Source organism: Neoarius graeffei, chromosome 14 (genome assembly GCF_027579695.1).
Source record: "Neoarius graeffei isolate fNeoGra1 chromosome 14, fNeoGra1.pri, whole genome shotgun sequence".
NCBI classification, from domain to species: Eukaryota; Metazoa; Chordata; class Actinopteri; order Siluriformes; family Ariidae; genus Neoarius; species Neoarius graeffei.
The window spans coordinates 62367522-62385374 of record NC_083582.1 but is presented as its reverse complement, the minus strand read 5'-3'; the positions used below and the strand labels follow the sequence as shown (position 1 = coordinate 62385374).

General features: G+C 41.4%; 1 protein-coding gene across 5 annotated transcripts in view; it reads right to left on the bottom strand.

Annotated features, from left to right (window-relative positions):
- The window catches only part of nrxn1a (neurexin 1a), a 435939-nt gene that overhangs the window by 263424 nt on the left and 154662 nt on the right, over positions 1–17853 (bottom strand). The window lies entirely within an intron of this gene.

The window sequence follows — 17853 nt, the reverse complement described above, 5'->3', positions numbered from 1 at the left end:
CTTTTTCAGCTCACTTCAGCTCGCTTCAGCCCGACACGGCTCGCGTTTCGACTACCTTAGAACAGCACGACTCAGCTCGCTTCAGCCCTGCTTAGCGCCCAAAACTCGCACGGTTTTGGAGTGGGGCTGAAGCGAGCCAAACCGAGCTGAGTGAGGCTGGGGGCGTGAGGAGACACTCCCCTGTGCACTGATTAGTGAGGAGGAGTGTCCTCACATGCCCACACACGCCCCGTGAGCACGCTGGGATCTGTAAACACCGTAAACCCGGAAGAAGAAGAATTACGAATTACGAGAATTTCTGAAGCCTTATGCGCCTCGCCTCATCTATACGCTCTTGCCAGTATCTGTTGGCGTTGTCGGTGACAACAAGCCACAGCACCAAGACCAGCAACACTAACGACTCCATGTCCTCCATGTTTATTGTTTACTATCCGGGTCGTGAGACTACCACTTAAAAGATCACTGATGTCACTCTTTGCGCCGCTTAACGACATCACTTGACATCCACCCACTTTCGCTAACTCCACCCAATGTGTCCACCCACTTCCAGCCAGCACGGTTGTAGTCGAAATGCAACTTCAATAGCCCCGCTCAGCTCGACTCAGCCCAACTCAGCATGGCACGGCTCAGCCCAACTCAGCCGCGTTTGTAGTGGAAAAGCGGCAATAGGCACAGACAACCATTCACACTCACATTCACACCTACGGTCAATTTAGAGTCACCAGTTAACCTAACCTGCATGTCTTTGGACTGTGGGGGAAACCGGAGCACCCGGAGGAAACCCACGCGGACACGGGGAGAACATGCAAACTCCGCACAGAAAGGCCCTCGCCGGCCACGGGGCTCGAACCCAGACCTTCTTGCTGTGAGGCGACAGTGCTAACCACTACACCACCATGCCGCCTGCCTAATGTGTTTCTATACCTGTAATAATCATATCATTTTAAAGGTATCTTAGGAAAAAAACCAAAACAAAACCATGATTCACAATACTGCTATACAAAAGATATCAGGTTTCTTTGTGCAGTCTGTTAATTAGCTTCACTCCAATGAACAGGAGTGTTGCTCAGCTGTCCTTTTCCTTAATACAACTCATGAGGCATAGACAGGTGTGGTTCAGGGGAAGGGAAAGGTTTGTCACCTTTTTCATGGCAATTGTAATTCATCTTGCTGGCAGCAGACAGCTATAAATGTTACAAACTGCTCTGTTAGTAACTTAAAAAATAATAGAGTAGGATTTTTCAGGCATGATGTGAACTCTATTTGGTTTGGTTCACTGACTCAGTAGAAATGGGAAAATATTTAATAGCTTTTAATAAAATGTAATGCCACTCAGAATTGTGGCCATTACATGAGGATTAAAAAACCCGATTTGGAGTATATTAAGTATATAACTTCACCATGTATCCCATGCACTAAATAGTCAATGAAGTGTTTCAGTCATCCAACCCATTGCACTTTCTATTAATAGTAGGTCTAAGCAATTGGTAATCTATTCCTTTTCCATTTCCGGTTGAGAGTACACTGTGTGCATTTTGGCTGCCACTTCTCACTGGAGCTTTTTATTTTTATCCCCCGCCCAAACGAAGTTTGGGCAAGGGATATAGAAACAGGTTTCAGAGGTCACGTTTTCGTTTCCGTGCCATATCTTTAAAACTACTGAAGATATCTTCATGAAACTTTGTATACATATCAAGCAATATATGAACTGGTGCATTTTGCTATTTTGGATTTTTGAAAAAAAAAAAGTATTTTTCAAATTTTTACATAAAAAATAGATTTTGACTTAGTTTCTAAGAGCAATGTTCATTTCCGGAGCATATATCCAAAAATATTCATGATACGGATTTGAAACTTGGTATACATGTTAACAAGGTGATGTAGATAGACTTAGACTTAGACAAAACTTTATTTATCCCCGAAGGGCAATTAGAAGGGCGAAGAGCGGTACATTAAAAGAGCAAGAAAATAAAATCACAAAAAGAATAAAAATCACAAAAATGGGTGGGCAAAAACAAAACAAAACAGCGTATTATGTACAATATACAATGGCAGGCCTGTTGCCAGTAACAAAGTAAAAAAAAAAAGGCAGCAGATAAGATATGGCAAATAAATAAAATGACGCGTGGATAAAATTAAAATTAAAATGACAATATGATAAGAGTGACATTGTAGTTAAAGTGACAAGGTGATATTGTAATAATGCACATCAGGACATGTGATATTGCACTAGAGTATTGTACAGAAGACAAACACTACGTTCAGACTGCAACCTGAAACGACCCATATCCGATTTGTTGTGAAATCCGATTTTTTTGTTAGGCCGTTCACATTACCAATTATATGAGACTTGTATGCGATCTCCAATATGAATGGAAAATGACCCAAAAGTGTCCCGCATGCGCAAATTGACACGTAATAAGCACATCTACGTAATACGTAAAAAAAAAAAAGCGCACGCTTCAAGTTTGCAAGTAAAGCATGGAGATGAGGCAAGACCTGGCGATGTGGTTTTTGTGGCAGCGGCGGAACTCACACAATAACCTGGTATTGTGGAGGTATTGTCCGCCATTGTTGTTGTTTTCCACCAAAGAGGCGGGATTAGCTAACGCAGAATAGTGACGTTTGTCTCTTGTTGATGACGTGTAGGTCGCATGAATGCGACCTGTCCGGTCAGACTGCAGTCGCATGTGAAAATATCGGATATGCATCGGAATTAGGACCACATATCCAAGCGGCCTGGGTCGCATGTGAAAAAAATCGGATCTGTGTCGTTCAGATTGTCAATAACAAATCGGATACAGGTTGCATATGGGCAAAAAAATCGGATATGGGTCGTTTCAGGGTGCAGTCAGAACGTAGTCTTAAGTTATTGTAACTGTCTTAGACTTCTTAGAGTTCAGGAGGAGAATAACACTTGGAACAAAGGTTGCTCTCCTCCTCTGGGTCTTACAGGCCGGACAGCGGAAGCTGCGACCAGATGGCAGCTGCTCAAATGCCGGGAACAAAGCATGAGTCGAGTCCTTAAGAATTCGACGAGCCAGGCCGCTAGCCTGCTGCTCGTACACAGTATTCAGGTGGCGAGCAGGAAGTCCAATAATCTTAGAACACACCTTGGCAATATTATGCAGGCGGTTCCTATCCTGTACAGTAATGGAGTAATACCAACAGCATATAGAAAAAGCTAAAACACTTTCAATGAATGTATAATAGAATGTCAACAAGATGTTCTGATTGACAGAAAAAGAGATGTGCCTTTTCGTGCTAAGAAATTTTCATTTTTCATGTTTTCATGGAAACAATTTCAGACTTAGTCTCTCAGGTTAGTCTTAGGGGTAGGTTTTGTTTCTGGAGCAGAACTTGAAAACCGTGAGTAGTATGGTCTTGCAAGTTGGTATATGTGTTCATTAAGTAATGTATATGTGCCTTTTGATACTAAGAAATGTGAGAAATTTTAATTTTTAGCTCACCTGGACCAAAGGTCCGGTGGGTTTATGCCATGGGCTGCTGAGGTCAGTGTAAAGACGTAGGGTTGGTTTCCTGCAGCAGAACTTGAAAAATGTGACAAATAATATCTTGAAACTTGGTATATAGTTGGTATATAGGGCGAGGGATATAGATGACTCTGTCTTCTTGTTCTTTTTGTATTTGTATAGGTTGAAATGTGTTCTTTGTTTGAGTGTTTTGTCCACCAGTTGTGGTGTAGCTCCAGACCCAGTTTTGGGCGTTGGTTTCTTTCAGGCCTTGGTCTGCCATGGGTGATGTCTGTGCTCTTTGCTATGGACTGTAGTGAGCTTGTTGCTCTTTTAACATTGGGGTTGTCCAGCGCTCTGTGTGGCGGTGCTTCTGTGGTTGGCACGGTGTTCTGAGCAATGTTGCCCAGTGGCGTCACAGCAGCTGTGCAGGCAGTGTGGGACATACCTTTGTGTGCCTTTTGGTGGGACTGTGGGTAGCTATACCATTGGTATCCTGACCCTCTTTTGGTGGACTTTTTTTTTTGTAACTGTGAAGTGACCTTGGGTGTGAGAAAGGCACTATATAAGTTGAACTTAATAATAATTTGGTAAGAACTTGCCTGGCACGTCTCCCTGGATGATTGACTAATGATGCCATGAAACATATTAAAGTAGCGTGACAGTGTTTGGACCCCTGAGGTATGAATCACATACATGAAATAGGATTTTCACTGAAGTGGGGTTGGTATAGCAGTGTGCTGCACAGTAGAATGGATAGCCATGGAACATCCCATCCATCCATCCATCCATCCAGCCATCCATCCATCCATTATCTATATTGCTTATCTGTCAGGGTCATGGGGAAGCTGGAGCCAAGCCCAGCTGACTTCAGGCAAGAGGCGGCATATACCCTGGACAGGTCCCCAATCTATCGCAGGACTAAGGTGGGGTTTACATTAGACCGTATCAGCGGATCATCAGATTAACGTTTTTAAAACGATTAGCGTGCACACAGCAACACCAATACATGATTCGCGTGCACACAGCAACACCAATACACGGATACGCTCGGCTCCGCAGGCATCCTGCGCTCCAAATCACTCCGCCCTGAACAGTGAGTGCCCTCTGGAGGGTGCGCACTCCGGCCCTGCGCAGCTCACAGAGCGCGCGAGTATAGCGCACGAGCAGTGATTCGGGACTGAGCCGCTGTGTGTGTGATCTCAGTGCATATCACTTACCACTTGCAAGTGGAAGGATGGCAAGCCTAAAGACAATCATAACTACACAATGGGCAGTATTTGCATCAGTATTTGCAGTATTTTCATACTTTTATACTCTTTAATGAAAGGTGATACAAGGCGGAAGTCCGCGCCGTTTTTCAGCAGTCGCGTCACATGACCAACGCCAGCGAATCAGGAAGGTGGATGTCACAGTGACGTTGTCCAATGACGACGCCAGCTAGAGCTCAGCACAGCGTATCCGCGTATTCTGAATGTTTACACAGCACCGGAGCTGACACGATCTGGATTGAATACGTGGACCCTGGCGGATTCCCGTTTCCCGGCGTTTCCAGGCGGTTTAATGTAAACGGACAGTGCATCCGCGAAGAAAACGAGACAGATACGGTCTAATGTAAACTTGGCCTAACACAGAGATGAACAACCATTCACACTCACACCTATGGGCAGTTTAGAAAACCCATTTGCCCTAATCTGCATGTTTTTGGACTATGGGAAGAAATCGGAGTGCCTTGAGGAAACCCACACAGGCACATGGAGAATATGCGCACTCCACACAGAAAGGCCCTAGTAGTCTGTGAGGTTTGAAACCAGAACCTTCTTGCTGTGAGGCGACAGTGATAACCACTGCAGCAATGTGCCGCCTGGTCATGGAACATTATACGGTAAATTGATAATAGCAGAGAATGTAGAATCAAAATACAGTGAGGACATTTAGTCCATTTGGGGCCATATTCACAAAAAACCTTAACATGATGGGTTCTTCGAAGCAGCACTATAAGTCTATAGCTGAGAGTTTCTTATTAATATTTATTCACAAAAAATTAATGAAAGAATTTTAGTAAGAAATAGCAGTACTTAATCAGGATTAATATATGAAAATTAAGAGATGAAATCCCTATTCATGTTGCTTTATAAAATAAAGTGCAAAAATTAAAATGCTAATTGTCAGCTTATGTGTGTAAATGGACAGGATTTAAATGACTTAGTATTTAATTCAATATACAGTGCCCTCCACAATTATTGGCACCCCGTAAAGATGAGTAAAAAGGGTTAGAAAAAATCCACCTTTTGCTGACGTAGCTTCATCTCACACTGAAAAAAAAATCAACTTTTAATTGAAATAAATGTATTCAGAGAAAAATAAATCCCTCATCAAGAAATAATTATTTTCAACAAAAATACATGTGCCACTATTATTGGTACCCCTGGAAATTATAGTGAACACAGTCAGTACGTTTACATGCACGTCCAAATCGAGCTGCTGTTGGTAATCGAGCAAAGGGTCCCAGCAGGGGTGCCAGAGAAATCCAATCCTACATGCACAAGTGAAATCGGGCTATTGTGCAAGGTGCATTGTGCACCCGAGCCACACGTGGCGCTACACGCCCCATCGTGTTGGTACACTTCCGGTTGTCGTCATGAAGAAGAGCTTATAGTGTTGCCAGATACTGCTGACATTTTCCAGCCCAAAACATGTTCAAATCCGCTAAAATGCCAGTTCCGTGTTCAAGCTGTTAGGCTTTTTTTTTTAGACTATGGCTACAAACTGTCCGGCGCAGACCACTGTTTTGTAAGACAACTTATTTTGCACAATAATATTTTTCTAAAGTCCATTTTTTGCTTACAAAAAAATATTTTTTTTTGCTTACAATTTAACTTATGTCTTAATAAACACACAAAAAGTTCAATTGTTTTGTTTTTATTGACATTCTTCAGATGTTGGACATATATACACACACGCACGCACACACACACACACACAAATACAATGACTTGTTTATGTACACAATTCACAGCTATGCAACAGCTGTACAGATGTATTTGGTGATACAGTAAGTGAGCTAAATTTTAACAGTGCAAACAATGCCGCAAAAAGAAAAGATTCATGCCGTTGTCATGATTCGTTGTCATGCCGACCGAGGCTGTTGTGTTTCCCGCTTGTGGTCTCGTCACTCGTCACTTCCGGAAGTAGCTCGACAACTAGCTCGATAGGGTATACATGCACAAAGTAGCTCGGCAGAAATCGCATAAACTAGGTCGTGCAGCTCGATTCCGAGAAATCAAGTTCGGTTCAATTTCAGCCGAATTAAGGTGTATACATGGCATTTTGAACTTCGATTTCAGTCGAGCAACGGCAGAAATTCGATTCTCTCTATGTGCATGTAAACGTAGTGAGTGCAACTGAAGCATGTTTCCCATTTAAATTGTACGTTTCAGTTGTTAGGAGTTTGTAGGAACTTTCAAACTGTAATCCATGACTTCCTGATTAACTGGGGAACAAATATGAGGTGACTGATACCCCTTTTCCACCAAATCAGTTCCAGGGCTGGTTCGGGGCCAGTGCTGGTGCTGGTTCACAACTCGTTCAACTTGCGAGCCAGCTGAGAACCAGTTTGCTTTTCCATAGCTCACGGTGCTAAGGGAAGCCACGTCATTACATCGCTGTATACGTCAGTTACGTCGCTGTATACGTCATTACGTCGTTGTATACGTCAGTTACGTCGCTACGTTTGCATAAACCTTGGCGCGAATATCAAAGCAAAAACAACACGGAAGAAGCAGCAGCAGCAGCAACAACAACAACAATAATAATAATAATAATGGATGACTTCGCATTTGTACAGCAGCTGCTTCTCGTCGCTTAAAAATGGCGATCTTTCGTGGTCTTGTTATAGTTGTTGGTCTTAACAACTCCGCCCCCCCGCTGACGTAAGCGGTTCTTTCCTCTGGCCCAGCAGAGAGTTGGTGCTAGCCTGGAACCGTTTTTTCTGGCCCCAGAGCCAGTTCTTTGTCAGTGGAAACAGAAAACCCGGTTCCAAACTAAGCACTGGCCCCGAACCAGCCCTGAAACTGCTTTGGTGGAAAAGGGGCAACAGAGGCCAAATTCTCTTACTCTATGGCCAAAATTGCTCACTCGTTCACTACTCCCTACTCCCTATATAGGGAATTACTATACAGAGGACTATATAGTGAGCTCATTGGTAAAATGAAAAAACACTTTCGGACACTAGTCCGTCGAGCTGGTATTTTGCATCACTACTGTCGCACAATTAAAACATGCCAGATCAGTCGGCTGGTGGGTTTTCAAAATAATAAATACATGCATGTATTTTTGTGATAAATCCATATTATACTGAGCGCATTTCCCACATTAATCAATACAAAGTACCTGCATCTTTCAGTTCTTTTTAAATCAAGGCTGAATACTTTCTTCTTTGCCGCTGCCTTTTATTAAATCAAATTTGAGACTTTTAATTTGATTTCTTTCAGCACAACCGCAATGCATGATGGGATATATTGCTTTGTTTAGTGACCATTGGTTGTACACTACTTTTCGTGATGCATTGTGGGATGCTCTGAGTGCACTATATAGGGTGTAAATAATCCTCACTATCATTTCAGACAGCGCTACAAAATGGCGTCCTCACGATATAGTGCCCTATATAGTGAGTAGGGAGTGATTTCGGACACAGGGTTAGTCATCCATCAACATGGGAAAGATCTCATCTCATCTCATTATCTCTAGCCGCTTTATCCTGTTCTACAGGGTCGCAGGCAAGCTGGAGCCTATCCCAGCTGACTACGGGCGAAAGGCGGGGTACACCCTGGACAAGTCGCCAGGTCATCACAGGGCTGACACATAGACACAGACAACCATTCACACTCACATTCACACCTACGGTCAATTTAGAGTCACCAGTTAACCTAACCTGCATGTCTTTGGACTGTGGGGGAAACCGGAGCACCCGGAGGAAACCCACACGGACATGGGGAGAACATGCAAACTCCGCACAGAAAGGCCCTCGCCAGCCATGGGGCTCGAACCCGGACCTTCTTGCTGTGAGGCGACAGCGCTAACCACTACGCCACCGTGCCGCCCCATGGGAAAGATTAGAAAACAAAAGTGAAAATGTCCATTTCTACTCTCAGGGCAATAATAAAAAAAGTGGACACCAACTGGGACTGTTACAAACTTGCCTGGAAGAGGACTCAAGTTTATTTTGCCCCAACATACAGTGAGGAGGGTAAGAGAGGCAAAAAAAAAAAAAATCCCCATGGATCACTGTTGGTGAATTACAAGAAATTGTAGAAAAATTAAAATTGTAAAATAATAATAATAATAATAATAATAATAATGTAAAATTTCAAGAAAAAGTAAAATCTTAGGGTTTCCACGTCTCCAAAAACAACCATCAGACGCTATCTCCATGCCAACAGGTTATTTGGAAGGTCTGCCAGAAAAAAAAGCCTTTTCTGTCAGTTAACCACAAACATAAGCACCTGAAGTTTGTGAAACACTACTACAACTTTGACTGGAACTGTGTTCTGTGGTCTAATGGAACAAAAATGGAGTTTTTGGCAACAAACACTCAAGGTGGGTTTGGTGTAAAAAGAAGGATGGCTATAATGAAGAGAACCTGATCCCAACTGTAAAATATAGTGGAAGTTCTGTGATGTTTTGGGGCTGTTTTTCCTCCAAAGGCCCTGGAAACCTTGTTAGGGTCCATGGCATCATGGACTCCATGAAATCCCAGGACATTTTACATCAAAATCTGGCTGCCTCTGCCAGGAAACTAAAACTGGGTCGTCATTGGATCTTCCAGCAGAACAATGATCCAAAGCATATGTCCAAATCAACACAAAAAGAGTTAACTGAGCACAGAATCAAGCTTCTGCTGTGGCCATCTCAGTCCCCTGATGTGAACCCCACTGAAAACCTGTGGGCTGACCTGAAGAGGAGAGAGCACAAGAGAGAGCGAGGACCCTGGATGATCTGGAGAGATTGTGTAAAGAGGAATGGGCTCAGATGCCCTGCTCTGTATCTCCAACCTTATAAAATGTTATAGGAGACTCAGTGCTGTTTTACTGGCAAACTGAGGTTGTGTAAAGTATTAAATGCAACGGTGCCAATAATTGTGTGTTTTTGTTGAAAGTAAATTTATTGAAGAGGGATTTGTTTTTCTCTCAATAAATGTATTTCAATTAAAGGTTGGATTTTTCTCTTTTTTCAGTGCAATATGAAGCGATTTCACCAACAGGTGGATGTTTTCTAACCCTTTTCACTATTTTTTTTACAAGAGGTGCCAATAATTGTGGAGGACATTGTATATTTACAATTCACTCAAGTCTGTATTGATTTAAACAACACTTTTAATTAGCAGACTGTACTCTAGTGTATCCATGGCTTTGTGATATGATTATTTGTAATTATCTAAAGGAAAATCTGGATTCCTGAATTCCTGACTGACTGCACAATCAGTTGCCCTCATGATTTTTTTTCCAAATGTTTTCATTGTATTTAAAACTTTTCAAATACATGAACTTGATTCGAAATGTACCACAAGCAGCAGCCATTTTGGATGATTCATGATTTGGTTTTCTAGACATAGCAATACTGCATGCCTCTGGAATTTAGAAATCTCCCTAAATTAACCAGTTAGGAGCTAGTTTTACCTTTAATACTCTTTTTCAACCTGATCTCATGAGAAATGTACACATATTCGAACAAATTAGGGCAATGTGTTTGAATGCTGTTAAATTTCCCATGAATTAAGTCATTAGAAAAGGTCTGGATGCGAACTCCACCCCTAACCCTAACCTCTGTATACAGCTTAAGTCATGCGAATAGTTACAAGCAGAGGTGGACAGTAACGAAGTACATTTACTTGACTACTGCACTTACTGTACAGTGGGGCAAAAAAGTATTTAGTCAGCCACCAATTGTGCAAGTTCTCCCACTTAGAAAGATGAGAGAGGCCTGTAATTTTCATCATAGGTACACTTCAACTATGAGAGAGAATGGGGGGAAATAATCCAGGAAATCACATTGTAGGATTTTAATGAATTAATTGGTAAATTCCTCGGTAAAATAAGTATTTGGTCACCTACAAACAAGCAAGATTTCTGGCTCTCGCAGACCTGTAACTTCTTCTTTAAGAGGCTCCTCTGTCCTCCACTCGTTACCTGTATTAATGGCACCTGTTTGAACTCGTTATCAGTATAAAAGACACCTGTCCACAACCTCAAACAGTCACACTCCAAACTCCACTATGGCCAAAACCAAAGAGCTGTCAAAGGACACCAGAAACAAAATTGTAGACCTGCACCAGGCTGGGAAGACTGAATCTGCAATAGGTAAGTAGCTTGGTGTGAAGAAATCAACTGTGGGAGCAAAATGGAAGACATACAAGACCACTGATAATCTCCCTCGATCTGGGGCTCCACACAAGATCTCACCCCGTGGGGTCAAAATGATCACAAGAATGGTGAGCAAAAATCCCAGAACCACACGGGGGGACCTAATGAATGACCTGCAGAGAGCTGGGACCAAAGTAACAAAGGCTACCATCAGTAACACACTACGCCGCCAGGGACTCAAATCCTGCAGTGCCAGACGTGTCCCCCTGCTTAAGCCAGTACACGTCCAGGCCCGTCTGAAGTTTGCTAGAGAGCATTTGGATGATCCAGAAGAGGATTGGGAGAATGTCATATGGTCAGATGAAACCAAAATAGAACTTTTTGGTAAAAACTCAACTTGTCGTGTTTGGAGGAGAAAGAATGCTGAGTTGCAGCCAAAGAACACCATACCTACTGTGAAGCAGGGGGGTGGAAACATCATGCTTTGGGGCTGTTTTTCTGCAAAGGGACCAGGACGATTGATCTGTGTAAAGGAAAGAATGAATGGGGCCATGTATCGTGAGATTTTGAGTGAAAACCTCCTTCCATCAGCAAGGGCATTGAAGATGAAACGTGGCTTGGTCTTTCAGCATGACAGTGATCCCAAACACACCGCCCGGGCAACGAAGGAGTGGCTTCGTAAGAAGCATTTCAAGGTCCTGGAGTGGCCTAGCCAGTCTCCAGATCTCAACCCCATAGAAAATCTTTGGAGGGAGTTGAAAGTCCGTGTTGCCCAGCGACAGCCCCAAAACATCACTGCTCTAGAGGAGATCTGCATGGAGGAATGGGCCAAAATACCAGTAACAGTGTGTGAAAACCTTGTGAAGACTTACAGAAAACGTTTGACCTCTGTCATTGCTAACAAAGGGTATACAACAAAGTATTGAGATGAACTTTTGTTATTGACCAAATACTTATTTTCCACCATAATTTGCAAATAAATTCTTTAAAAATCAGACAGTGTGATTTTCTGGATTTTTTTTTCTCATTTTGTCTCTCATAGTTGAAGTGTACCTATGATGAAAATTACAGGCCTCTCTCATCTTTTTAAGTGGGAGAACTTGCACAATTGGTGACTGACTAAATACCTTTTTGCCCCACTGTAAGTACACTTTTGAATATCTGTACTTTACTCAAGTATTATTATTTTATTTTTTGGAAACTTATGACTTTAATGTCACTACATTTGAAAGACAAATATCATACTTTTCACTCCACTACATTTCTATCAAGGTCCTCGTTACTCGTTACGATGAAGCAGCTTTGAAAGTCGATTTTCTTTTCTTTTCTAAAACATGATTGATTTTTTTTTGCAGGTGACACTGAGACAGCCGATCAGTAATCACTAGGGTCAAGTCACATCTATAGACTGTACAACATCAAGTTCAGTGATTTCTCAGCAGCGTTATTTGAACACGATCAGTTGATGGCAGAATGGAAGGAGGCGGTTCTTCTGCGGAATGCATGCACTCATGGCCATACCTAGAACCCATGTTTCAGTTTTCTGTACAGATTAAAGGTTTGTTTCATTTTAAATGTTTGCGTTGCTTGCTTAAAATGAACCACCTCACAGTCTACCAAAACTTGCCACCCAACCTGCAGAAGCATATTGAGGTATGTCAACGTTTTATTCCAAGAGAAAGCTTGCAATGAAGTTGTCTGTGCTTTTAGAGCTAGTGATAATGTTGCAATAGCTACGGTATGCAGTCTGGTTAGTCAAAGGACTTTCTATGGATTTTCCCACCAAGTTGCCATAATCTTGTCCACGGCTAACGTTAACACATAGCTAGTTAACTTGGACACTGTTAGTTAGCATGTAAAAACGGAGTTACGCTAACATGAGTAACATTAACTTATCTGAAGTCTTTTCAGAAACATGTTTTAGCATAATCTTGTCAAATAAAGAGAATATAGAAATCTGTGTTTAAAGGGTGTTTATTCTACAGGCTCTACAAGTTAGTCAGTAAATCCAGTTGGTTGCTTCAGAGGCATTAGGTTTTGTAAGCGTTGTAGCAAGAATACAAATTGACAGAAAATGTACTTCTAATACTTAAGTATTTTTAAAAGCAAGTACTTCAGTACTTTAACTTAAGTCAAAATTTGACTGGACAACTTTCACTTGTATTGGAGTAACATTTGACCAGTGGGATCCGTACTTTGACTTAAAGGAGAACTGAAGTCATTTTTAAACTTGCCTTATATCTTAATTAACGTGTTATTCAATTACATTTTCGGTTTTAGTAACCTTATATCATGACTTGTATTGGCAGCTAATTGCAAATAAATATTGTATTTATCAGCCTATTCAGTTTTTAGCCGTGTTGAATTTAGTTCGTTCGGTCCACGGCAGGCGTCGGTTATCCGTGCGATCTTCACGAGACTTGTGCGAGACTTCAAAACGTGACGTGTCAGCCAGGTGTCAGTGCCGCCATTTTGAAAACTGTTTTCCCAAACGAAATTGCACAAAAACGAGTTTAAATGACGATTACTGCCGACTTTTTTCAAACTTTCCTGATTGCTATCAAAACAAACAAAACTTCCGGCTTGATTACATCAGCATTCGAAAGAGGGCGCGCGCGTCTTTTGACAACGTTGGCAGATGTTGGTGACTTTGATTTCCGCTGTACGTTTTACTTCCGTCCTACAATGTCTCGCACAGGTCTCAGCGAATCTCGTTTACGGCCATTGCTTTGACATATGGACTGATGTATTACATAGCATATTTCAAACACTCATAACTTGCTATAGCAGTGACAAAATAGCTATCAAACATGCATTCCTATATTTATTAAAATGAGATAAATAGAATTCTCATCTCATCTCATCTCATTATCTGTAGCCGCTTTATCCTTCTACAGGGTTGCAGGCAAGCTGGAGCCTATCCCAGCTGACTACGGGCGAAAGGCGGGGTACACCCTGGACAAGTCGCCAGGTCGTCACAGGGCTGATAAATAGAATTTTGATCATAAAAAAAAATTCTCTTCGGTTCTCCTTTAAGTAATGAAGTTGGGTACTTTTTCCACCTCTGGTTACAAGTTTGCAAGTGTGCGACCGTATTTTTTTTTTTGCGAATACATTCAGCAGTGCAATCATTTCCAAGGCTTGACTTCAGTGCCACCTACAGCTCTTAGCTTAAATTTTCGCTTGACACTGATACAGGGGGTAATATAACCGATAACGATCTGCCTTCAAGGCAGCACCTTGCATTGACTCTAATGATATTAAAACTCATGGACTCTAAATCAGCCTCATTGTTTACTTGGAGACAGTTCACTAACAACAACATTTAAATGCACAATGCAATTCTGCATCATCCTCCACCTCTTCATTTTCCTCCATTACATGCTGCCATTTTTCACGCCTTAAAGGCAGTGACAAAAGAAAAGACATTATTTGCGTGATGGGCCTTTGCAGTCAGGGGTGTAATGTACATACAGAGCTTGCCAAGTCCTGTTTATTAAAGTTTAATCGCCCATAAACTACCATTCTAATTTAAAAATTGAGTGATATCGGCCATTTGCAGCACGATAACTTTACTGTGTGGTGAAATGCAAACTATTTAATCCTTAACCAAGGCTAAATTGGTGTAGCTGTAAGCAACTGAGATACAGGCAGTGGGAGTACAGGAGTAGGAGAGAAACACAAACTAACAATAATAATCCAAACTTTAAAGTTAAACTTCAGCCTGCTTATTACAGACAAGATGAAAAGATTTTATGTCCCCCCCCCCTTGGCCACATGTTATTGTATTAATTGTCGAGAATACCTGTAGTTACTTAGGAACTATACTTGCAACTATAATGTAACTACTGAGGATATAGATATTAAATATTCATAAACACATAGCAAAGTCATTTTTGTCTTGTACATAGAGGATATTACACAGCTGCATAAAGATATGAAGGTTTATCGTTGAGTGGCGAACATATTCATGAGCAAGCAATGTGAACGAGTGAAAATAATTTACAACACGAAAAGATAAACTTCATATCTTTGCGTCACAGTGTAATGTTCTTTATACTATATGGACACATCCACAAAAAAAAATGCAAGTTAATCAAAAGAATTTAAATTTTGAACCGGTTCACTATTTTGACAATGCACGTCTAGTCAACGGGAAAACACTGGGAGTGACATCACTGGAGTCAAATATCGCAAAATATTATCCATACAGGACACTTTTTCAATGGAATAAAAACGTATTCTATTCCCTTCTTGCAGGTTTCATTCATTTGGTTTGATTGCATGCAATATTGTTCACATATCGCTTATCCTATGTGTATTATGTCAGTCTACCCAATGGAGAATGAGCATTGAATATGGTTTACAATATTGCATGGTTGTCAAGACAACATGACATCACACGTCAGTGCTGATGCAAATATCCAGTGAGAAAGTTTTCTGCTGTGCAGATGCAGAAACATTTCTTCGTTCGCCGGGAAAGAGAAAGACGCGTTGAACACTTGAAAGGCTATGAAAACTTCATTAGATATGCTTCACGCATATTTACAAGAGAAAAACATACCAATGGACATCGAAAAACTGGAAAAGAGACACATCGGAGATGTAAAACTTCCGTGCTAGCAAGCAACTGTGATCACATGGCTGCCAGGTTTGCTTCTTTAAGTACAGAAGATTTTGAGAGAATTTTGAAAGAAAAAGATGCGTTGAACACCTGAAAAGAATGCGTATGTGTAATAATAATTATAATATTGTCTGGCATTTTCATGGTATATCAGATATATTCCATTCCGCTAGCATGATATTGAACTTGTCTTCGACTCGTTCAGTATCATGCTAGGTGAATGGAATATATCTGATATACCACGAAAAAAGTCAGCCAATATAATTTAAATACGTCACTCAGATCCATGATGTATTTGTATGAAAAATGCGAGTTTTTCAACACAAGAAGATAAACTTCATATCTTCAAGCCGTGTGATTCTTTTTATTATATAGACACATTCACAAACAAAAAGTCAAAAGTCAAAGTCCTTCCCACGCCTTACAGTACCTGGTATTCCTAGGCAGTCTCCCACTCAAGTACTAACCAGGCCCAACCTGTATGTGGCGCATCGGGCAGCACCGATCTCCGTTTCCATAGCCCTCGGCCTCTCGCCTATTACATAGCTAGGGTTACAGTGGGGGGCTAGTCCTCTGGTAACCACGAGAGTTTAACTCCCCATGCACATCTGTATTGCAGCGTGCCTTGCCAGATGGCGGTAGGTACCATTTTTATGATGGTCTTTGGTATGACCCGACCGTGAATAGAACTCACAATCTCCCGATCGAGAGGCGGACACATTACCACTAGGTCACTAGTCGGTCACAAACAAAAAGTACCCAAATTTATCAAAACAATTCATCGATTTCCTCACGAGTGACATATAGAGATTTATGTCATGGTTTTGATTCTTCATGTCCCTGACGTAGCTCGTACGAAAGATACGAGTGGCGTATTTCCCACTCATTTTCATATAATATACAATGATATCTTGCTAGTTATAGTATACATTTCTGTCTCAGGTTACACGTGTAACATTGTGAGTGTAATTTTGTACATGATATAAACTACTGGTTCTACAAACTTTTCTTTATTATAATTGCTTGCATCAGGTTTTGCATATAATGTACATTGCTACAGTGCCAATACTGTAGAAATGATACAAATGCTAAGCTACATGTTAAAATAAACACACAACTCTTCTGTAGTATTATGGAGGAATTATAATCACAAAGAAAGGTCTTACTAGAAAACCAGATTTTCATACAAACAGCATTTCATGGTTCAGAATGTTATGATAATTGATAACACACATGTCGTTGATTTCTGGTCCACCTGCCATACGTCATTAGTCACGTTACATTTGAGATTCTTCATATAAAAAGGGGAGGGTTTTTTTTTCCTCCATTTGGCCAAAAATGTGGAGGTTTAATTTGTTGCACGCTTCACTAGTTGACATGAATATTGCTTCCCTTGATTAAAGTTGTCACACCACATCTTTCTATGGTTTAATGTCCCTGACACACACACACACACACACACACACACACACACACACACACCATCTTGTCCAGTGCACTGAACTTGGCAATTATTGCCCTAAATAGCAGCCAAACATCTCTCTCAGGTCATCAGTAATGAGCCTGCTCTATCATCCAGTCTCTGGTTCTCAGTGTTCGCAGATTACACGGCACAGCACTACCGTATGGTGGAACTGCTTTTATACTTCCTCACACACACACACCTATATACACATACTGTGCACGTATGAGTTTATTTCGTGTGTGTGTGTGTGTGTAGGCAGCCAATTCATACAGGCCGCAGTGACACAGCACAGCTCATTCTGTTTGGAACACAGTGAAGGTCCCATCTGTCAGTCCCGTTTCAGATTCCCCATAGTTTGCCAATATCCGTTTTTTTTTTCCCCTTTTCCGTGCCATCAAAATGTGACCAAACTCACCATGGCAACAATGCAACACTGTATTAGAGGGCTTATGCTAATCTCATTTTAAAGACCTGATGGAATTCAGCTTCATGGATAGCATCTATGGGGTATGCCTGGAAGAAAAATACAATTTAAAACTGGAGAGCACATATCTCTCTCTCTCTCTCTCTCTCTCTCTCTCTCTCCCCTTTTGCTCAGCCCTGTTAAATCCCAATTGAATTCTGCATTACCGTGAAGCTAAAATACCACTCTTGCTTTAGAAATCTGATTTCATAATTGCTCCATGCGCCATTTAATTTTCTCCACATAATTCTCGCTCGTTCGGCATGTCAGAATTAATGTAGGTGACCTGCATATCTGTCTCCAGAGAGAAGAGGAAGACGGGCGTTTTTCACCTGGGAGAGAAGCCTCAGATCAATAAGGCAAAGCTTGGTGGCTGGAAGGACAGAGAACCATAAAAAAGGCCGCTCTCTAGACTTCAGGCAAACATTTCGCTGATGGAAGGGAGTGAAGGAGGAGGGGAAAAATGA